Source organism: Macaca mulatta, chromosome 2 (genome assembly GCF_049350105.2).
Source record: "Macaca mulatta isolate MMU2019108-1 chromosome 2, T2T-MMU8v2.0, whole genome shotgun sequence".
NCBI classification, from domain to species: domain Eukaryota; kingdom Metazoa; phylum Chordata; class Mammalia; order Primates; family Cercopithecidae; genus Macaca; species Macaca mulatta.
The window spans coordinates 42,733,300-42,758,029 of NC_133407.1; the positions used below are offsets into that span (position 1 = coordinate 42,733,300).

Consider the following 24,730-nt stretch of genomic DNA (forward strand, 5'->3'; position numbering starts at 1 on the left):
CGGGATCAGGGAGTGCTTCTTGTCCATCTCTAGATCCCAGGTCCTGTCACACAGTAGGGACTCTATTACCTCTTACCCTCCTTCCCCGTCTTTTCCTTTTGTTTTCCTAAGCCTTTGTTGAGAACAAACACTATGTAAGGACCAGGGGCTATAGAGTTGAAAAAATGGGATTCTCAAAAACCCGTCTTAGCTCTTTCAGTTCTTGGCCTATCTTAGCTACACCGCAAATATTTGTTATTCTGAACTAAAGTTTCTACTGAAGGGAAACTTCTGACCCTCTGAGGATAACTTTCCCACCCTTCTTCACTTCAACAAGTTCTCGTTTCACAGGAACCATTGAGCTTCTACCCCATGTTTGGCATCTCCTCCCCTCAGGACTGAGTGACCTGTGAGGGGACAGGGCCAGGACATCAGAACCTCAGAGTGTCAAGCTGTGTGAAGTTTCCCCCAAACACAGAATGTTGGAGTACCCTCCACCAGGACAACATTTTTCACTCCTCACTGAAGGAGGCATTAGCTTGCTCTAATCTGCAGGCTCTAAGACTACTGGTGAGTTGGAGGACCCTATGGGGAGCTGAATGTCTTCATGCCATTCAAAAAGATAGAAGGGAGAAGGTTTAGAGTCAGGGTGAGTGACAAAGAGCAGCAGAGACCCCAGCCCCTCTACAGCAGTGTGCACGAAAGGACCAGTCTTTCTATGAGAAGGGTAGACCAAAACTCCCTCAAAGGCAAGGGGACTTGTGTGGGAGGGGTATCTTGGCCAATAATGATGCAATAGCCAGTGCTTAGGAGGCCCTGGCAGTAGGCCAGAAGTGCCCTTATTGATTAGTTTGCTGTTCTTTGATGGAGGTGCCCATATTGCAGGAAAGAAGGTAAAGCTTGGAGAAGTAAGAGGACTAGGGAGTGATGGAGCTAGGATTTAAGTCTGTGTCTGCCTCAGTCTCTCTCCTATGTTCTTAAAAATTAATCCATCAAGGAACCAAATCCTGATTATTATATATTTGCTACCTATGTGTTCAGACCTGGGCATAGCTGGGGGACAGGTGGGGTGGGGAACAGGTCAGAAGGAGGGGAAGATACAGTCTCTACCCTCCATTTAAGTCAGCAACCCATCCAGAGCACCACTGCAAGCCCAGCCACATCGAAGGAGGCCTGTAGGCCATGCTGAGAAGTACAGACCCTATCCTGAAGGCAGTAAGGCTGCTGAAGGGCTTGCAGAAGGGGCAGGCAGCTAACCTGACAATTTTAAGGGGACCACTGAGACAGCAGTGTAGAGAATAGATGAGAGAGGCAGCAAGGTTAGAGGCTGTGAGATCAGTAAGGATGTGTCAGTGGACTCTATTCTATGGAAAGTTCCGTGCCTGGGATAGTGGGGAAACAGAGATTTGGGATGTCTTGGACCTGCCCTCACGGAGCTGGGGACCAGATCTATGTGAATCTCTAGTAGATATTCTCATGTTGTATGTGAGATAGGCCGGGTGTCAGAAGAGACCTGAAGGATCAGAGGAGAAAGGGTATATGAGCAGAGAGGTTTCCTGAAAACAGGGGTGGGTGTTCACTCCGAGTGCTGAAGGCAGGAGAGGGCTTTGATAGCTCAATACAGGTAAGGTGAAGGAGGCCAGTACAAGGATACATGGATGGGCAAGGCCTAGGACATCAGATACGGAAAAATTGGTGAGGCTTCCTCTTCAGCTATAGGAGAGCAGGCGGAAATGAAGCTGGAGAGGAGTTTGGGGTCTGCCAAGGAGACTAGGCATTGTGTGAGAACTGAGAACCTCAGAAGGGCTCTCAACTCTGGAAGATGTTGAGGGGGGATGGGCTGGCAGAGGAGGGCAGGTCATTAGGTCAGACAAGGCCCAGCAGAGAAAAGAAAGCGCAAACCACCTAGCTCAGTGGAGCAAATTTAATCTGGAATTAGCAGCCCCAGGAATCCCTAGGCACTGGTGAAGTGGGGGCTGGGGAGACAAAGGGAAGTTTGCCAGAGCCTATGATGGGGGCCACAGCCATAAAGATCATCAGCTATGGCTGGAGATGCCATCTGAAGCAGAGAGAGCAGGGGATGAATATCCTGGCTTCTCTCTTTCTCCTGCCATCCTCATTGGTTGAGCCAGTCAGAAGCCTGCTGACCTAGGAGCTTGGCAAATATAGACTTAAGAGGGTCAGCCCGTCTGTCCTGCAGGGTAGAGTAGGGGAAAAGTAAACAAATGGACATAAGGGAAAGCAGTCCTGGGACAAGAGGACCTGGCCATTCAACCCCCTCCTGCCCGGCCCACGGCTGTTCATATGATATGACCTTTGTGGAAATGTGCCCGTTGACTGATGGATGGTCTGACTCTCATGCTCTGGTCTTTCTGTGCCCTCTTTGGAGACCATGGAGTCCTGGGTGCAGGCTCAGCAGCCTGTGGTAACAGAGGACACGGGGTATGACTTTTGGGGACAGGACTGTCAATGAGGGCCTGCCTGTGGGCTCCAAGACTTGCCTCTCCATCACCTCTGGCTCTCTGCTGCCTGTACCTCTCACTGCCTTTTTGCCCAGTCGGCATTTCCCTGCCTCTTCACAGTAATCACCATTGATGGCTATTGACTCATGGTGACAGGACTGAGAGCTAAAAGTGAGGGAGTGAAGGATTTCTGCAAGTTCTGGCTGTGCTGCCCAACTGCAGCAAGGGGAGCTTGTGATAGTTAATACTGAGTGTCAACTTGTTTGGATTGAAGGATGCAAAGTATTGATCTTGGGTGTGTCTGTGAGGCTGTTGCCAAAAGAGATTAACATTTGAGTCAGTGGGCTGGGGAAGGCAGACCCACCCTTCATCTGGTGAGAACCATCTAATTAGCTGCCAGCAAATATAAAGGAGGCAGAAAAACGTAAAAAGGTGAGACTGGCCTAGCCTCCCAGTCTACATGTTTCTCCCATGCTGGATGCTTCATGCCCTCATTGAACTCCAAGTTCTTAAGTTTTGAGACTGGCTTTTCTTGCTCCTCAGGCTTGCAGACAGTCTATTGTGGGACCTTGTGATCATGTAAGTTAATACTTAATAAATATTATATTTATTATATGTATATAAATGTATTATATATGTGTATATATGTGTGTGTGTGTGTGTGTGTGTGTGTGTGTGTGTGTATATCCTATTCATGCTGTCCCTTTAGGGAACCCTGGCTTATACAGAGCTACTCATCTTTTGTTCAAATTCTTAAGCCTAGTACTCCCTTACTCTCATTTCTCCTCCTTCTAAAGAAGACCACTTTGGGCTCAAGTTAAGAATCGTCTCCTCCAGAAAGGCTTTCCTGATTGCTCCAGTCCACAGTCTTACAGCAGCTATGATTGGTATCGAAGCCCTTTAAAGTAGAGATTCCCAAACTTAAGTGTGCATCAGCATCACCTGGAGGGCTTGTTGAATCACACATCGCTGGCTCCCACCCCAGCATTTCTAATTCAGTAGGTCTGGGATGGGGCTGGAAAATTTACATTTCTAACAAGTCCCAGATGTGGCTGATGCTACTGGTCTAAAGTGATTATTACTACTTAGTGGGCCTATGTCCTGTTTCCTTAATAACCCAACAAGATCTTTTGGGTCAGAGGGAAGGTATCCTCTTTATCAAGAGCCTTACCTAATGTTTTGGTCAGAGCTATTGCTTAATAAGTCATTGCTCATATGTTAACTAAAAAAGATTTTTTTTCCTTGTGAGCTTAGAGAAAAGAAAGGGAAGAGAGAAGAGTTTAAGGTTATTGGGCTAAATTTTATGATACTATAAAATTTTGAAATTTACCAATAAAGTAGCTTTTTCTCCAGCTGGTAAATAAGTTAGTATGCAAAGCATTTAGAATGATGCCTATAACATGTTAAATGCTGTATAAATGATGATGATGATTATTATTAGAGGGTACTAGAATTCTACTGAGTTCCTCAGTGTGCACAATCTCTGTATCAAGACATTTGAAGAAACAGAAAGGGCCACTTGGGGTCTTGGACTATCCAAGAGTTTCTATTTTCTAAGGTTAAATGCACCCAAATGTCAATAGCACCTACCTTTTGAAGGGTAGATTATGGATGAGTTTTATCTTCTTCTTTATACTTCTCTGCACTCTCCTCATTTTCCACTACAAACATGCATTATTACCATAATCAGTAGAAAAATGTTTTTGACAAAGCCCTGGACATCTCCAACACAGTAGTACACAAGGCATAAATTCAATGCACTGGACTGAACAATCACTTTGCCACCAGGAGATACTAATCATTCATTCTTTCTTCCACTGATTCATTTGTTTATTTGTTTAAAATATTGATTGGGTATTTACATCTGCTACCCCTGTGCTAGGATTTTATGATGCAAAGGCAATGTAGCCAGCAGTTACAGGAATGGTTGTGGCATCAGCAAGACTGGGAATCTAACTATCTCACTACCAGCAGGCTGAGTGATTGAACAATTTACTCTTCCTCTGTGTGTATCAGGGTCCTTATCTGCAAATGGAAATCATAATGCCACCTTTGTTCCATGGTCTCTGTGAGGATGAAATGTGGGAAAGCCCACGCCCAGCACATGCCCAGCATTTGCTGAATGCAGACTGTTACGACTGTGGTCATTGTTCTGAGAGCTGGTTCTTATCACAGTTTCTTAATAACACCAGTGATTTCAGGACTCCCACATGATGGCTTTCTCAGCTGTCACCACCTGAGGTTTGGTGGGGATTATCATCCTCATTTTTTAGAAGGGGACTGTGAAGTTTAGAGGATTAAGGGACTGACTCAGAGAACCACACAAATGTCCAAGCTCCTGCCTTGCTGGGACCTCTGGTCACATCACTGGGCATATAGGGTGGCAGAATGTGGCCAACCTTCTCAGCTAATGCTTTGCTTCCTGCTCTGCACCAAGAAACTGAGGTCAATTTTGTTGCATTTGTTGCCAATTATCCAGCTTCAATATCTACTAAAGTTAGGGAGATGTTATTTTCTAAGAAGTAAAGGCCAAAACAGGAATCCTAACTTAGTTTACATGGGTGGCATCTCACACCTGCCATGGTAAAAATGAGGCTCCATGACACTGCATTAAATGAGTTGAGCTGCAAAACTGAACTCAACTGAACTGAAAGATGCTGCCTTAAAACAAATATTTTAAACCAGGGAGCACAATGAAGCCTAAAACACTAGTGAAAACATTTTCAACATCAATAATGTGATTGAAATGAGAGAGTGATGGCACACTGAATGAAATGGCGCGTACCTTGGGAATGTGAGAATCAATGGATTGTGAGGGGTTTGCTTGCTTCATGCATGATGTGCCCTTTTGGAGATTGTAGTGCCACTTCTCCAAGGGAGAGACCCAATGCATTCACCGAAGGCCATGATGTCCTTCCCAAAGAGGAGCCAACATGGACAGGTAGAAACCCAGCCTTGCTGGAGACAGGTGGGAAATCCAGCTTGTGGTCCCAGCATCAGCATGTGTGGCCTTGAATAAGTCATTTCACATCTCTAAGATTCAGAATTCTCATCTGTAAGATTAATAATGGCATCTCCACAGAGATGTTGGGAACATTAAATGGGAGGGTGTGTAAAGAAGTTTCTTGAGAACTAGGGAATGCTATGTAAATGGCATTTTTACGATAAACATAAAAAATTAGTGAAGCTTTATTTATGGTGGTATTAGAGGCTAACGTCTTCCACAAATGGAGAATTTCAGATAAGTGGGGCTTAGGTGAAAGCGTGTAATGTTTAAATCATAATGTCCATGGTGCTGTTTGTACTGTTATTCTTAGACTGTTGCATGTGTATTGTTAGTGAAGTACATGTGGTTCTTCCTTTTTTTTTTCAAAAAGGAAGAACCTGCACATTCTATTGCACATGTCTGACTTCTTAGACACTGCTTATTGCTTGTTGCCTTTTGTTGCTATTGTTGTTCGCTACTTTAGCCTGTATAAGGCTGTCAGCTGCATTTGTTCTTTGTTTTTTATAATGGAAAATTGCAAACATATACAAAAGTAGAGTGCATACGATAATGAACCCCCATTTATCCGTCATCCAGCTTCAATAATTATTAAGTCATAGCTAGTCTTTTTCTATGTTCTCTTCCTACTTCCTTCCCACCCCATTCACAATTATTTCAGGAATAATTCCAGCTATTCTATCACTTCATTTCTAAATATTTCAGGTTATGCCTTTATGTGAGAAGAACTCTTCAAAAAGCATAGCCACAATACCATTTTCATATAGAGAAAATTAGCAATAATTCCTTAATTTCATCAAACAACAAATATGTGCTTAAATTTTCCTGAATGCTTCATACATTTCTTTAGAGTTTGTTTGAATAAGAATATGTTTTATACATTTATACATAAGAATGTTTTGTACATTTTTTAGAGTTTGTTTGAATAAGAATAAAAATAACATTTAAACATTGTGATAGATCAATATCTTTCTTAAGTCTGTTTTAATCTATAGGTTTGCTCTTTATTCTTTTCCTTTGAAATTTATCTGTTGGAGAATCTGGTCTGGGTCATTTGTCCTGGAAAGTTTGTCACACTTTGAATTCTGCTGATTGTATTTAATGGTTTAACAAGTTCCTCTGTTGCCTGTATTTTTAGTCATATTTAGAGGCTTGACTGTATTCAGGTTCACTTTGTGTGTGTGTGTGTGTGTGTGGGGCAAGCCTGCTTCACAGGTGGTGCTGTGTGCTTGCATCAGGAGGCATGCAGTGTCTGGTTATCTCTTTGTCACGTTTGAACACACTGTTGCTCATTGGCTAGACCCATTAATTCACTGGGGTTGGCAAAATGTTGATAAGCTAATTCTCTCATGCCACCCTTGTTTATTAGCTAGAATACATCTATAAATAGACACTTCTTTTCATCAACTCTGCAGTTACCCTGAGGGATAGTTCATTTAGGAAAAGCAAGATAAATGCTTGATTATGCCCCCTCTCTTGACCAATTTTAAAGATAGTTAGTTGGTTCATTTGCATCTTCCAATGATGACTAAATAGTTTATTTTTTATTTTTATAAACTCATGAATTTAGTTACATTTGATGTCTTTTAATCTATTATAGTTATCATTATTGAAGCTCAGGTGGCTTCCCTTTGGCCAGTGGGAGCATCTTCAAGTTTTCTCCTGAGTCCTTTGACATGACCCTAAAAGTCTTTCATAGTTCCTTTGCTTTTTAATGTCCCAGACTCATCTTTGCAATTCCTGCCACAGACTAGTCATTAAACATTTCTCCAAGGATTCTTGCTTTCTTTTAGGAAAAGCAGACATTAGGGGTGCTTGTTGTCACTGGCTTAGCCTTTGTTTCTAGGCTTTTAAAATGAACAGAGATGGAAAAGAATGGATATATATTTAAGATGAAATATATTCTGAGTTAATACTGCTGCTACAATTTAGGTTAGGATTATGGAATTTTACTTAACTTTATTGATCATATGTCTATATGCCTTTTCTCCCTTACTGAAAATATCCTTTCTCAGTGTCACCAGATAATTACTCATGCGCTTCACTAACAATACATATGCAACAGTCTAAGAATAACAGTACAAATGGCACCATGGACATTATGATTTAAACATTACATATCGGTTTAAATTTTTTTCGCAGTTATTTTTAGCCTTAGGATATATTTCACTAGGGATGGATGTAGAGTCAATGGATGGATGTGTTTTTAAATTGTTTGGAATAATTCTGCTCTGTGTGGTTATACTACTCACTGAATATAGAGTGAGGTTCACTTATTTCATTTTGCTTTTCATTTTAAGGAATTACTTTTCTAAAATTTAATTTGTTTTTTGCTTATGTAGAACATTTATGGGGTTCCAAAATTAACTTTATAAGGCAAGGTATATTTAAAGAAGTCTAGCTCTGATCTACAGTACTTTTAATATAAGCAAATGTTTTATATATTTATAATCCTTTTTGATGGATAATTGATAGCAAACTATGTATTTTTTCTACCTTGCCTTTTGCGCTTCATATATCCCTGAATTCTTTCATAGTGGTATATAGACTTGTTCCTCCTTCGTTTTTTATACCTGACATCATTTCTTGTCAGTATCTCGATGCCGTCTCTAGACATCTATTTTCTAACTTGAAGTGTTGAGTCTTTGTGTCTTGGAGAGTAGATCTCCCAGCTTATAAGGACTGTGTTAACAGAGGTTCTGAGTGAAGACCCAAGGAGTTCTACGGTAAGGAGTGGGTCTGGTCTTCCTGGTGGGTATTCTGACTGCTGCATCTTGTTGCTCAATAAAAATTAGTTGAATCAAACTGCTTCAAGATATTTTAGACACCCCCACGATTATTAGAACAGTCACTGCAACAATAGGAACCACTACTTTCACACCAAATATATCTGTAACATTTCATCCCTTTGGCTGACAAAGATAGTTGTGCCTGAAAATCACTTTGTTGTTGGAATTTCTTCTGGGAAACCTGTAATTTCTGGGGATCATGCAGGCTTAAGAATAAAAACATCATTGGCAGGATTCATTTTAATGGAAGGTTGTTCTGTAAGCCAGGAAGGGACTTACCATTTCTCTCCCATAGCATTATTTTATTGATTAATCAATTCATTTATTCATGTGTTCACTTAATTTATAAAATAGCAACTTTTTGAGCTTTGACCACATCTAGACACCATGCTGGAATGGAAACTGAGGGTATTTTCCTTTTTCCTTTGAGTCCATTGGCATCTTTTCTTATCTTCCGGGAACATTTCTATATGACCTGTGCATTCTCAGCCCCAGAATGCCAAATTCTCCTTCCAGAAAGTCATGTTTAAACCTGGGCAGGTGTTAAGAATTGGACCAATGTTTGCAAACGCTTGTTTGAATAGAAGGAGAACAGTGGATGCTTTTAATTGTATATCCTCAGTTCATTCCGCTGAAAGTGTGTCTTTATTTTTGATAGTTAAGTCTGGAATAGACTCAGGTCAAATATATTTAGGTCTTTATAAAGTGCTTACACATTTCTTAAAACAAAAGTTTTTATTGGCTAAGCATTAATAAGATTGTTGTTTGTGGTGTGGAAATAATTGGCCCCTTTTCTAAATATGAACTCTTCTCTGTTTTCTCACAGTTGACAGGCTCTTCAGTCCTGGGGCACAGTTTGCCTTCTCCTCTGCAGAACCTGCTCATTTTTCAAGGTAATATGAATGGGTTAGTACTGCTGTGTAATGCTGTAGTCTTCTGTTTAAAACAATTTGCTTTTAAAGGCTGTTACAAATTGATCTATATACACTTTCAGGCTGTGTTATTAAGGCTTGGGGTTACTTTGTGCAAAGGAGATAATATGAAGAGAGAGCTTCTGTAGGAGTGCACCAGCAGGGAGCAAAGCACACATACGAGGGGGCAAAAGGCAGGACACCTAAAAAATGATACACATATGCATGCACCTGTACACACATTCACTGATGCACACACATATACACATGCATATACTCTCACATGTATACATACATATGCACTTAACGAGCACATATACATACTTGTACAAACATATGCACACACCTTCACACAAACTTGTACATACACACACCTGTATGTTCATATATACGTTCATAAACCTACTGATACATGTAGGTATATATACAGACATACACACTCTCACACATCCACCCACTCACATCCATACTCTCACACACTCAGGCACACTTAGGCATAAACACTCATAAAACACACACTCATAAACACATGCACACACTTGCACACGTTCCAATAAACACATACATTTACGCCTTCCTTTGTCATGGAGGTTTGAAATAGTCATTTAAGATGGAAGCTGTTCTATTCACCCAATGCTACTCTATTCACTGTATTCAGAAACCAGACATCTGAAAGGAGATTCACTTATTGCCATTCATTTTTGTCCTGGGTGTCCTGCTAGGCAGCAGGATCTCTATGGTTCCGATGCAAAGGACTGGTTTTTGTAGTAAAATTTGGCCCCAGAACCAACATTTAAAAATCCAGGGGTCAAGTATAATCTCTGCTCCCTAACTGGGAGAAATAAGGCAGAAAGAGGGTCCGGGATGTGCCCGAGGACTTCCAGGGAGGTCACAAGTAGCTGAGCACAGCCCAGAAATCAGCCCCTCTGAAACCTTGGCACTTCAGGCTTTGAGATGAGGTGAGTTGGCTTGACACTCCCAGGTAAAGATGCTTGTTTTTCGTTTCTAAACATTTTCTACTGTTAATGAATTCTTTAATCAAACTCATTAGTTGTGTTTTTCATTATACAAAATGACCCCAAAGATAAGGCCCCCTTACATTGTTCAGAGGAAGTAGCAGTATATTTTGCATCTCATTTATCAAAGTTGTATGAAGTAGCAATTATGTGCATGCTTCATGAGCCAGGCACGCTCTGAAATTGCTGGGAATGTAATTTTTTGGAGCACTATTTCATCGCTGCCTGTCCAAGTGACAGAAAACAAAGCTGATCGTATAACTAAGACTCTGCCTTCAGAGAAGAAATTAAATGACTGCTTGCCTAATGAAGGGCCTTTCCATAGAAGACCAGATTTACACCGAAGTTTTTCTCTGGACAAAAAGGGGCCTACCATTTAGACTCTCACACTCAGTAAGCCCTGCGTCAGGGTCACACCACGTAGGGCCATGAGTCATGGCCAAATCAGGCCTGCCCTGCCTTCTGACAATCCCTCACTCAGAGTTCTCACTCAGCCTCTTCTTGTGGGCTTTGAAGGAGCCAGAGATATGAGGCTTCTTTTTAGCAAGTGTCGTTTTGTGACTTCTGGTTTCCAGTCTGTCATGTAAAAAGCTGGGAAGTCACCACTCTATCCTAATGACAAGTAAAAAGCTATTGAATAAACTGAAAAATTCATAACTCTTTTTAAATCTGTAATATACTTAATTCATAAAACAGACGTCTGACCCCCAAACTGGAAAGACCAACAAGGGAATACAGAGAGTTACAACTTACTGGAGCAGAAGCTTCAGAGGGAGCAAGTGCCAGGAAAGGACACCCTGAACTATAGTTGATGAGTTCGTGGAGGCTCCATGTGAACAGGTGTGAGAGAGAAAAACTCCAAGAGGACCCAGCCATAGAGGGACCCTCACAGTTTTGTGAGTTTTAGCTGCTGGAGTTTTACCAGGTTCTCACCGTGAATATTGGGGAAAAAAATCCCCTCATGTTTCCAGCAGAAGAAAAGGAAAAGTAGCATTTTGAAATATGCCAGAGCAATCTATTCTTCCTAAGAAGGCCTGCCTTCAGGGGAAACTACTTAACCAGAGCCTACCCTGCTGGGCTTTTATCAGAGCCTGACATAGGGGGATGGGAAATACCGAACCCAGGCTTCTCTAATCTTCCAAGTGGAAGAAGATAAATACTCAATTATGGCCTATTCTAGCTATCATGTCCCACTAAAGGGGGTGGAGGGTGGTGGTACTGAGAAACATATGTGAAGCTCATAGTCCAGAGCCACAAACTAACTAAAAGATTGAGACCTAATTTAATTACAGGACTATAAAATACTTCACTTCCCCCCACACTTTCCCACCACATTACTAAAGGCCCATTTATAGTAGTTCCTTTTACCTACCCCATTGGTCTGGCTGTAGAGAAAAAATTACAAGACATACTCCCACAGCTTGAAGAGAGAGGGCAAACACTAAAACCAGACTCAGATATGGCAGGGATATTGGAATTATCAGATAGGAATTTATAACAGCCATGATTAATATGCTAAGGGCTGTAACAGAAAAGTAGACATCATGCAGATGGGCAATGTAAACAGAGAGACAGAACATCTTGGAAGGAACCAGAAGGCAATGCTAGAGATGAAATAACTGTAACAGGAATGGTGAATTCCTTTAATGGGCTTGTTAGTAGACTAAAGATGTCTGAGGAAAGAGCTCTGAGCTTGAGGATATCTCAAGAAAAACTTACAAAACTGAAAGGCAAAGAAAAAAAAACATTTAAAAAAGAAACAGAATATCCAAGAACTGTGAGACATTTACAAAAGATATAGCATATGCATAATGAGAATACCAGAAGGAGAAGAGAAAGAAACAGTAAATATTGATACAATAATGACTGAGAATTTCCCCAGACACCAAATCACAGATCAAGGAAGCTTAGAGAACACCAAGCTTGCTAAATGGCAGAAAAAACTATGCCTAGGCATACCACTTTCAAACTACGGGAAATCAAAGATAAAGAAAAAATCTTGAAGGAATCCAGAGGAAAAAGCACCTTATTTAAGGATCAGCAAAGATAAGAATTACATCTGACTCTGTCTTATCCTCAGAAACCATGTAACTTGAGTACATAGAAACAGAATAAAATGGTGATTATCAGGGAGAGGATGGGGAGATGTAGTCAAAGGGTAAAAAGTTGCAGATATGTAGGATGAATAAATCTAGAGAATGTACAACATGAGGACTATAATAATAATGTATTATATACTGGAAATTTGATGAGAGTAGATTTTTAGGACTCTTGCCACAAAAATGAGTAAGCATTAATTCGCTTAACTATAGTAAACATTTCACTAAGTATGTGAAAAATCATGTTGTATAGCTTAAATACATTACAATAAAAAGAAAAAGAAAAAAGAAGCCATGTGAGCAAGAGGAGAGTGAAGTAAAGTATTTAAAGTGTTGAGAGAAAAAATCCACCAACCTAGAATTCTGTACCCTGTGAAATTATCCTTCAAAAGTAAAGGAGAAAAAAAGATTTTCTCAGGCAAACAAAAATCGAGGGAATTTTCTTACACATCATTGATCTGTTCAGAGTTTCTGTTTTTTTTTTTTTTTTTTAATTCAGTTTTTATATGTTGTATGTTTCTAGGAATTTATCCAGTTTTTCTAGGTTATCTAGTTTGTTGTTATACAATTGCTCATAGCAGTTTTTATGATCTTGTTTATTTCTGTGGTATCAGTTATAATGTCTCTTCTTCAATTTCTGTTTTTATTTATTTGAGTCTTCTCTTTTTTTTTCTAAGCTAGGTACAGCTGAAGGTTTGCCAATTTTATTTATCTTCTTAAAAAGCAAAGTTTTAGTTTCATTCATTTCTTCTATTGTTTCTCTCATCTCTAGTTTACTTACTTCTGTTCTAATCATTGTTATTTCCTTCTTTCTGATATTTTAGGTGTTAGTTTGTTCTTTTTCTAATTCATTAAGATCTAGGCAGGGGTGTCCAATCTTTTGGCTTCCCTGGGCCACATTGTAAGAAAAAGAATTGTCTTGGGTCACACATAAAATACACTAACACTAATGATAGCTGCTGAGCTGAAAAAAAATCACAAAAAAAATCTCATTAATGTTTTAAGAAAGTTTATGAATTTGTGTTGGGCCACATTCAAAGCCATCCTGGGCTGCATGTGGCCCATGAGCCATGGGTTGGACAAACTTGGTAGAGTTAGGTTATTTGAGATTTTTTTTCTTTTTAAGTGTAGTTATTTATTGCTATAAGCTTCCCTCTTAGTACTTCTTTTCCTGCATCCCGTAAGTTTTGGTATATTATATATTTTTGTGTTTATCTCAAGATATTTTATGATTTACCTTTTGATTTCTTCTTTGATCCATTGGTTATTTAGTAGCATGTTGTTTAATTTTCACATATTTTTGACTTTTTCCATTTTCCTTCATTTACTGATTTCTAGTTTTAGTCCACTGTGATTGAAAAATATATTTAGTATGACTTCAGTCTTTTTAAGTTGTTTAAGACTTGTTTTGTGACCTAACATGTATTATATCTTGGAGAATGTACATGTGCTCTTGAAAATAATACATATTCTGCTGCATTTGGGTAAAATGTTTTGTATGTTAGTTTGTCTATTTGGTCCATAATGTCATCCAAATCTGGATTTTCTGTCCATTACTCAAACTGGGATATTGAAGTTTCCTACTATTATTATATTACTCTCTTTATCACCCTTCAGTTTTGTCAATATTTCCTGTATATATTTGGGTGCTCTGATGTTACACGCATAAGTATTTATAATTGCTATATCTTCATGATGAATTGATCCTTTTATAATTACATGATGCCCTTCTTTGTCTCTTGTGACAGTTTTGACTTGACATCTCTTTTGTCTACTATTAAATACAGCCACCCCTGCTATCTGTTGTTTACTATTTGCATGGAATATCTGTTTCCAACCCTTTACCTTCAATTTATGTGTGTCAAAGTTAAAGTGAGTCTCTTGTAGACAGCATACAGTTGGTTCTTCTTTTTCCTGTTATTTAGTCACTCTTTTGATTGGGGCGTTTAATCCATTTCCATTTAAAGATGCTATTGCTAAGGAAGAACTTGCTTTTGTTATTTTGTTAATTGTTTTCTGCTCATGTTATGATGCTTTTGTTTCTCTTTTTTTCCTCTTGTTACCTTCCTTTGTGTTTCATTGATTTTTTTGGTAATGATATGTTTGGGTTTTTTTCTTTTGTGTATTTTTTATAGATACTCTGTGCTGACCATAAGGCTTTCATTAAACACCCTATATTTATAACATTCTATTTTAAGCTGAGAACAATATAACTTCAATCAGATAAAAAAAACTCATACTTAATGCTTCCCACATTTAATGTGATTTGTGTCATAATTTATATATCTTTTTATGTTATATACCCATTAACAAATTTTTGTAGTTAGAGTTATTTTTAGTTCTTTTGCTTTTAGCTTTTATACCTTTGGTTTATGAAATTAAAATTGATTTACATATCACCATTACATTATATTATTATGTATATCTGTATATACATAATAAAAATCTGAATATCTGTATATAATATACAGAATATTATAGTATTCTGTATTTGTCTATATATTTACCTTTAGTAGTGACTTTTATACTTTAATATGCTTTAATGTTGTTTTTTACTATCTTTTCTTTTCAATTTGGAGAACCCCTTCTTGTAAGGCAGGTCTAGTGGCGATGAACTCCCTCAACTTTTATTTGCCTAGGCAAGTATTTTTCTCTCCTTTATTTGTTTAAGGACACTTTTTCTGGGTATAATATTCTTGGTTGTGAGTTTTTTTTTTTTTTCTTTCAGGACTTTGAATATATCATTCTACTTCCTTCTAACCTGCAAAGTTTCTGCTGAGAAATTTGCTTAGATTCCTATAGAGGCTCCTGTACACATGATGAGTTGCTTCTTTCTTGCTGCTTTCAAAATTTTATCCATATGAAGTGCCAATGCTGCCAAACATTTAAAAAAGAATTAGCACCAATCTTTTCCAAACTATTCTAGAAAACTGAAGACAAAGAAACACTTTCAAACTCATTTTATGATGCCAACATTACACTGATAACAAAGCCAGAGAGAAACTATAAGAAAAGAGGAGCCAGGTACAGTACTCATGTCTGTAACTACAGCCCTTTGGGAGGCCAAGGCAGGAGGATCATTTCAGTCCAGGAGTTTGAGACCAGCCCAAGCAACATAGCAAGATCCCATCTCTACAGAAATTTTAAAATTTAGCCAGCCATGGTGGTATTCATGTATAGTCTCACATGTAGACTTATCATATATGGCCCTTATTATGTTGAGGTAAATTCCTTCTACGCCTGTTTGGTTGAGAGTTTTTATCATGAAAGAATGTTGAATTTTGTCAAATGCTTTCTCTACGTCTATTGAGATGATCATGTGATTTGTATCCTTCATTCTACTAATGCAGTATATCACATTAATTAATTTGTGAAGGTTGAGCCATCCTGACCTTCCAGGAAAAAAATCCCACTTGATTATGGTATATATTATATACACCATACACTAAAATACCTATAAAAGATACATAAAAGAAGAAAACCCCCAAAATATATTACTACAAAAAAATCAATGAAACACAAAGAAAGATAACAAGAGAAAAAAGAGGAAGAAAAATCATTATAATACAAACAGGAAAAAAAAACAAAAAACAAAACAACCTCAGGAGGTGGAGACAGGAGAATCAATTAAGCCCTGAAGTTTGAGGTTACTGTCAGTTTTATGATCATGTCACTGCACTCCAGCCTGGGTGACAGAGTGGTACCCTGTATCAAAAAAGAAAAAAAAAAAAGAAAGAAAGAAAACCACAGGCTAATATCCCTGATGAATATTGTTGAAAAAATCCTCAACAAAATATCATTAAGTTGGTGCAAAAGTAATTGTGTTTTTGCCATTAAGTGTAATAGCAAATGCAATAGCAACATAATAGCAAACATAGCAACATAATAGCAAACCAAATTCAATAGCACATACAAAATTTCACTGAATTATATAACATACAGTAAATCAAGTGGGACTTTTTCCTGGAAGGTCAGGATTGCTCAGTATACACAAATCAATTAATATGATAATCAATTAGTAGAATGAAGGATACAAGTCACATGATATCTCAATAGATACAGAGAAAGCATTTGACAAAGTTCAATACCCTTTTATGATAAAAACTCTCAACAAACAGGTATAGGAGGATTTTATCTCAACATAATAAGGGACATATAGGGCAAGCCCACAGCCAACATGATATTCAATGGTAAAACAAACAAAACAAAACTGAAAGGTTTTATTCTAAGATCAGAAGCAAGACAGGGGTGCTCACTCTTGCCACTTCTTTTTCTTTCTTTGTTTTTAACATGTGACAGTTTCAGTTACTCAAATCCTCACCAACTCTTGGTATTTTAAACTCTAATAACATGTCTATTCTGGTGGGTGTAGGAGGGAGAAACTGTAGTGGTTTTGGCTTGCTATATCATTGTTGTACATATATTTGGGGTATAGGTGATATTTTAATACCTATATACAATGTATAATAATCAAATCAGGGTAATTGGGATATTTATAGCCTCAAACATCTATCTTTTCTTTGTGGTGGGACCATTGCAATTCTCTTCTAGCTATTTTGAAATATACAATAAATTATTGTTAACTATAATTGTCACTTCTATTCAACATAGTACTGAAAATCCTGGCTAGAGCAATTAGGCAAGAAAAAGGAATAAGAATCATTCAAATTGGAAAGGAAAGATTAAATTATATCCTTTTACATAAGATAGCATAATTTTATATGAAGATTACATGATCTTATATGGAATCCCTAAAAACTTCACACACACAAAGCCACATTAGTACTAATAAATGAATTCAATAAAATACAAAATCAACATACAAAATAGGCTGCATTTTTACACACTAACTACAAACTATTTGAAAATGAAGTTAAGAAAATAATTCCATTTACAATAACATCAAAAAGAATAAAATATTCAAAAATAAATTTAGTCAAGGAGGTAAAAGACTTATACAGGGAAACCTATAAAACATCAATGAAAGAAATTAAAGGAGACATAAATAAATGGAAAAACATTCCATGTTTATGGGTTGAAAGACTTAAAATTGTAAAAATGCAGCTGGGCGCAGTGGCTCACGCCTGTAATCCCAGCACTTTGGGAGGCCGAGGTGGGCGGATTGCCTGAGCTCAGGAGTTCGAAACCACCTTGGGCAACATGGTGAAACCCTGTCTCTATTAAAACACAAAAAAATTAGCCAGATGTGGTGGCACACACCTGTAATCCCAGCTACTCGGGAGGCTGAGGTGGGAGAATCGCTTGAGCCCAGGAGGCGGAGGTTGCAGTGAGTCAAGAATGTGCCATTTCACTTCAGCCTGGGCAACAGAGTGAGACTCTGTCTCAAAAAAAAAAAAAAAAAAAAAACCTGTAAAAATGCCCATACTACCCAAAGTGATATACAGATTAATAATATCCCATCAAAACTATAATAGAATGTTTTTTTAACCAAAATAGAAAAATAGAAAATAGAAAAGGCACTGTACCCTTCATTTCTTAATTAAAACATTTATATGAAACCATAAAAGGCCCCTTAATAGCCAAAGTAATATTGAGAATGAAGAACAAAGCTAGAGGCTTCATAATTCCTGATTTGAAAATATTTTAAAAAGTGGCCGGGCATGGTGGCTAACGCCTGTAATCCCAGCACTTTGGGAGGCCGAGGCAGGCAGATCACTTGAGGTCAGGAGTTCAAGACCAGCCTGGCCAACATGACGAATCCCATCTCTACTAAAAATATTTTAAAAATTAGCCAGGCGTGGTGGCGCATGCTTGTAGTTCCAGCTACTCGGTAGGCTGAGGCAGGAGAATTGCTTGAACCTGGGAGGCAGAGGTTGCAGTGAGCTGAAATTGCAACACTGCACTCCATCCTTGGTGACAGAGTAAGACTCTGTCTCAAAATAAATAAATAAATAAATAAATAAATAAGAAAAGTAAAGAAAATATATTAAAAAGCGACATTAATTAAAATAGTGTGATACTGGCATTAGGACAGACATATAGATCCATGGAACAAAATAAAGAACCCAGTAATAAACCCACAAATATATGCTCAAATGATCTTAAACAAGGGTGCCAAGTTTATAGAATGGGGAAATAATAGTCTGTTCGGCATTTGGAGTTTATATACACAAAAGTATAAAACTGAACCCTTAGCTTACACCTACACGAAATCAACTCAAAATGAATTAGAGGCTTAAGACCTGAAAATTTAAAACTCCTAGAAGGAAACATAGGGGAAACCTTCCTGACATCAATCTTAGCAGATTTCTTGACTGTAACACCAAAAGCACAGGCGTTGATGCTGACACCCACACTGCTACTTCACTTCCCCGAGCTCCAGACCTCTCATTATAGATAAGAAGATAATAAAGCCCCCCTTATATGTCTGTAGTGAGGATGAGGATGAGGCTTGAGTATATCTATGGGGCACCTGGCACCCAGCTGCTTCCTGCATACCTATGTGTCATCCCGTTGCTCTCAGACTGTGCCTACCTGAGAAGCTAATCTTCATCAAGATATTGTTTTCACCCGACTGCACATTAGAATCACCTAGGGAGTTAAAAAATACTCAAGCCTGAGCCCTTGCTCCAGAGATTCTGATGTAACTGGTCTGGTGTGGCCTGGCTCCTGGATTTTTAATGAAGACCCTTGGAGCCTTAGCCCAAAGGAGGGTATAAGGGCAGTTTTGGGTTCTGATACAGGCCAGAGAGACAGGTGTTTGGTAAGAGGGGGCCTTCCCATTGCCCCTCCTCCTCCAATCCCAAAGGCGGTCACCTCCTCTTCTTTCCCAGAAGGCCAGCTTTTGCTGAGGCATCTGAGGTAGTCTGATGCCCAAGCCCCTGCCCACTCTCATATTCCTCAGCTGCCGTGGGTTTATCTTCCTGGCAGCCTCAGCAGCCAGCTTTTCACAGGGCACTGTTCCTGGTGGGTGGGAGGTACTCACACACCTATGTCCACCAGAGTTCCTGTAGTCTTTCCAAGTCTCCTCTTCCCAGGTTTCCACCCTAACCCCTTCTTGGGGAGAGGGATACTGTACTCTTTGTTGCTTAATTTCATACTTAGCAAGGATGCTTCATTTATGGTTCTAGAAAAAAATGAGCTTACCTATATCAGGTGGTCAAAAGCTATAAAGTGACATGAGAAAGGACAATGATTTAGACACTTCCTGATAGTAAAATTATTTGGATTGCGCCAGTACTGTGTGATACCACAAGTGTCTTGTGGATGGTTGTGGTCTAGGGCAGCTTAAAATTAAAATAAGCCATTGTCAAGCTGGAAGACTTCTTAGAAATGTTTTTGTTACTTGCCATTTGATATGTCACAGGTGTTTAAGCAAGTTCTAGTCCAAGCCTGATGTAGAGAGACAGCATTTTACCAACCTATTAGGAGCCAAACTTGCTTGTTCTGTCCCTATTTTACCAACATCCTAGCACAACCACAGATCTGCCTAAACCACCCTTTTGTTATGACAAACGGAGTGGAGGAGGGAACATCCTTAGGAGGGTCTAGATATATTACCTTGCCTTAGAATGAAAATTCCTCCCCATTCCTACGTGAGAGTGTATTTCAACCTTTGAAATTTCCAACAGGTCATGTTAAAAGGCCTTGGTGTCTACAGGCCAAATATCTACAGTCCGATACATGCTAGAAAGAGTATGGCAGACGTCTGATCCATCCTCATATACTCAGGACCTAGTCCCAGGCCTGGCACACACCAGAGTAGATACTCAATAAATATTGTAGGAATGGTATGCCACATGCAAGAACAATGGCACAATGGCAAGACCACTTGGCCAAACAGTTATTATTGGGTGCCTGCCTGGTGCCAGGCACAGGGATAAAACTGTGAGTAAAAACAGACTGTCCGTACTTCCAGGCAGTTTACAGCTCAGAGGAGGCAGGTAGTAGGAAAATCATCATATATATCATCACACAAGTGTGTTTTTTCATGGTGGGGCCTAGTCTGGCATGGGGAGGGGGAATCATGGAAGGCCCCTGAAAGGAGGTGTGAAGTAGGAATGAACTGGGTTGAGAGTGGGGTCAGAGTTTTCCCTGCAGAGGAAACAGTTTCTGTGAGGACCCGGATGTGGAAGTCAGTGAAGCTCCCTTAAGTTCCTTGTAATGGGAGCACAGACAGTGAAGGAGAGAGTGGGGTAAAGATGTAGGTGGGTGGCCTTGAAGGTCATGGGTTAGGAGTTTGGCCTTGACTGCAGGAACCACTGGCAGCCAGTTCTGTTGTTGAGGCATTCCTTGGGGCTAGACTGTTTTCACTATAGCCCCTCACTCTCCTTGTGCATGAGGCTTAATGGTCTATTTCTAAAAAAGCCTCCTCTCCCCCTAGGCTGTCTTGTGCACTCTCAAGTTTTAGAGCCATTGACTTAATAAATATGAAGTTGTAAAATCAACGTAATTGAGCCTAGTTAATTTTTCTTAGGCTCCATCCAGGGAACTTCTAAATGAATATTGCCCTCACACTCATCTCCCAGTGAGCAGGTGAGAGGATAAGGGTAACCTTCTGGGTAGGGATGAGGGCAACTTGCTGAAGAAAAGGGCAGCAGGAGCCACTTGCAGCCAACATTCAGGCAGTTTTCGGATGGGAGCTCCTCCCACCTCCCAGAGCTAATTTGAACCCCATTTTACAGAGCCAGACAGAGTTGTTTTACGCTGGTGCCCTTCGTACTCAATATCCTGATCTCCTCAGAATGGAGGGACCCCTTCATCTTTGGGATCACACTCCCCACTCAGGGCAGTGCTGGGATGAGAGCTGTCACCCCTCAAGAAGGCTCCTTCTTCAATCCTGAGAACTGCCCTGGGACTTCTCAGCATCTGGGTTTCTGTTAAGGAAGAGTTCCAGCAGCCACACGAAAGATTCTCCAAGGGGAATCTGGGGCTTCCAACACATGATACACACTGGAGAGGCCCACTGCCTCTGCCCAGTATCAGAAAAAGCCTCAGAATTCAGAGGCAGGAGCCTTGAGCTCTATCGTGGCTCGCTTGTTAACCTCCTGGGTGAGACTTTGGTTGCTCGAGTTGCCGTGCCTGTTTCTTCTATGGTTAAAGGTCTAGTGATAGCATTTTCACTTTGTGTAACATTTCTGATTGTTTGGCCCTGCCTTTTTGAAGCAGTGCATTTCTTGGCTTAGCTGAAAATAGTTCCATGGCTTATTAATGGTGCCTACCATGACTAAGAAAGGAGGTTCATGTCTAATGACTACATTCTTGGCTGGATGGTCTTGAAAGTCTCTTCCAGCCAAGGTGTATAGAGAATTCTTCATAGAAATTTCCATGACTTTGCCAAAACTCATTCTTCTTCCCTTTCTTTCAGTTCATGAAGATTTTTCTCCTCTATTCAGGCCCATTGGTAGGTACAAAATACTACCTAATGGTAGTTCCGCTTTTATTTTGATGTATAGGTATTATTGGACTTTTCTATTATTGTGTAATTTTTAAATTTAACCACTTGACTTCTTAAGTAGGTCATAAGTTCTTCAAGGGCAAGTTGTCTGGCCACGCTGCATCCTCTGGAATGGCTTCCTGCACAGACTGTAGTAAATACATGCCAGTTTAAGAGGATGAGGAAAGGCCTCTGGTTTGATTTAGTTTTATCTGTCTATGGCTAATTGTGCAGTTCTTGGCAGTCAATTGGTTCTTGCCTGCAAACATTTTTATTATTATTAAGAATAATTCTTATTAATAATAAACACTTTTAATGGATGCTCTTGGTGCTCTGCCAAGATCCCCCCGTCTACTCACATAAGGGCCTTTTCAGCACGTCTTATACCATAGTCTTTCTTGATTCTTGAGATGACCCAGGAAGTTCAATATTTCTACATCTTCCAACTTGAACTTCCCAGGAAGCCTTCTCTATGTAGAGGTAGCTCCCAAATTGTTGGTCATACCTTAGATTACCACAGTCATTTCCCTAAATATGGTCACTGTTGTACATTTTCTGAGTGACAGATTAGGACTCATGGCAAACCTGGGGCAGAGTATTTTAATTAAGACTGTTCAGAGAAATCCAAGGTGTACAGTCATGATGAGATCTGCTCCAGGGCATGGATAAGCCAATGATCAGGCAGGTTCCGCTGGGGATTCCCCAAAGAAGTGATGGGTGGCTGGGTGTGGTGGCTCACGTCTGTAATCCCAGCACTATAGGAGGCTGAGGCGGGTGGATCACCTGAGGTTAGGAGTTAGAGACCAGCCTGGCAAACATGGTGAAACCCTGTCTCTATTAAAATTGCAAAATAATAGCCGGCTGTGGTGGCATGTACCTATAATCCCAGCTACTCAGGAGGCTGAGGCAGGAGAATTCCTTGAACTCAGGAGGCGGAGGTTGCAGTGAGCCAAGATCAGGCCCCTGTACTCCAGCCTGGGCGACAGAGTGATTTGATCTTAAAAAAAAAAAAAAAGTGATGGGTGTCTAGCTGTGGGCAGGCACCTGGGATTAATTTCTGGATGAGGAGGGGATTTTTGAGTCTATCAGGTAGTTTTCTTAGCTGGCTTTGTCTACAGTCACACCCCTCTGCGCTTTCCCCATCACACTGCTGACAAAGCCCTTGATTCTGAGTAATGGCACTACATGGTTCACTCCATCACAGGTTGGAAGATAAGGCCCAACTTACAGATAATGGCGCTTGTTTTGCTATCTCTGAAGCCTGTTCAGTCCACGTGGCCCAGTGCTCTGGGGGTTACATTGCTGGCAGTCCTTGCATTCCCTGCACATTCCCCTACAGTGGACTCAGGAGTAAGAATGGCACATAGAATGCAGGCAGACACTTGGTCCTATTCTCCTGCCTGAGTTTGCAGCAGCTGCTCTCTAATTAAGCATCCTGGTTCAGACGAGGCCACTGACCCTCAGTTCACCTAAATAAATCCACTTCTTGAGGAATGCTGGGGATTTCACACAAGGCCTCATGTGGCTTCCCATTGGCCTTTCACGTTTTAGAAACTTTTTATGATCACATACTGGCAGCGTTGAGTATTGAAGGCAGCTATACCTGCTGAACCCCAAAGCAGGGAGGGAAAATGACTGTTTCCCCATCATTTTCACTGTGGCAGCCTTCAGGAAACACTTTCTTGTCCAAGGGTGGGTCTCTGGACTCTGCCTTGGGGGGTTGTCATGACTTCCCCTATCACAACTTACTTCTTCAGTTCCCAGGGGCCCTTCCTCCCCGGTCTGAGATGCCCTACAACAAGGGTAGCAAACTATGGTCTCTGAGCCAAATGTGACCCACAGTCCATTTTTGTGGAGAAAGTTTTACTGGAACACAGCCATGCCCATTTGTTTGCATATTATCTATGGCTACTTTCAAGCTGTAATAGCAGAGGTGAATAGTAGCAACAGCTACCATATGGCCTGCCAAACCTAAAATATTTGTTATTTGGCTCTTTACAAGACAAAGTTTGCTGACCTCGGCCCTGTATTATCTAAGCGGACTCAGTCCCAGAGCCTGTGCTAGGACTTGGCTAGAAAGAGTATTGATTCAGGAAGAGACTGGGCCAGAGCTTTCTTTCCTACTAGAGGTTTACGATGTTTCCCCTGGTAACTATATAGTGGAGGGAAATGTGAGACATAATGTAGGGTTCCCAAGTCATGCTCTCTTGAACCCTAGTTCTGTATGAGGCAACCAGTAAAGAGTTCAGAAGTCAAAGATGTTTGTGAAACACATGTCTCAAACTTTTCTTGAAGATTCGTAACATATATTAGTATGTTAAAGACTCTGAGAAGTCTTGTGGGTAACAAACCTATTAACTTTGTTTTACCAAATTCTAATGGAAATTGACCACAAAGTTTTAATTTTTACATGGGCATGCCAATCATAGCCCACAAAATCTAGAAATAAATTTGAGAAACAATAGTCTAAGATAAAAAGTTAATTTTGTGGATTTTAGAAATTACTTATTTGTTAATTCCAGAGTACTCTCATTTAGTTCTAGAAGAGGGTGGCAAGACCACTGAGGCGGCCTTTTCCTACACAAAGCCACCTTTGTGAGTGTTGCAGAACCTGGGGTGCCAAGAGTTCTCTTTCCTTTCTCTTAATGACTCCTGGACCAGCAAGTTAGGGAGAGACTCGAACATCAGCATTATGGGTGGTAAGGTTGGAGAGCAGAGAGAGGCCTGCATCTGAGGTCATTTGGGGCCTTTCTGCTTCTCATCCTCTCTGAACTGTGCTGACGTTAGCACAAGCTGTGGGAGAGAAGCCTGCCTTGGTAGGATCACCTTGTAGTCTTAGGCATGGAGAAGGACGGGCATCTTGAGGGCAGGCAGCCTCACTTGACAGAGCCCCAGAGACTAGCTTGACTTGTGCACAGGCCCAGCTCCTTCCTGCCAGTGTCTCCTGTCTCACACACTGTCATGAGTGACTGGGAAATGGAGGAAGGGATGTATGCTCCTAACTTGTACTTCTAGGGGGAGTTTGGGATTGAAGATTCCTATTGTGGGCCAAGGCTCATTAACCCAGGGAAAG

At 40.2% G+C, this 24,730-nt stretch overlaps 1 protein-coding gene across 1 annotated transcript in view; it reads right to left on the reverse strand.

Moving 5' to 3' along the window:
• The window catches only part of RBP1 (retinol binding protein 1), a 231,459-nt gene extending 209,455 nt beyond the window's left edge, over nucleotides 1–22,004 (reverse strand). Inside the window, 1 exon segment of the mRNA XM_015132011.3 lies at nucleotides 22,000–22,004. The gene's annotated coding sequence lies outside the window, so the exon portion shown is untranslated.
• Between the last annotated feature and the right edge of the window lie 2,726 nt (nucleotides 22,005–24,730).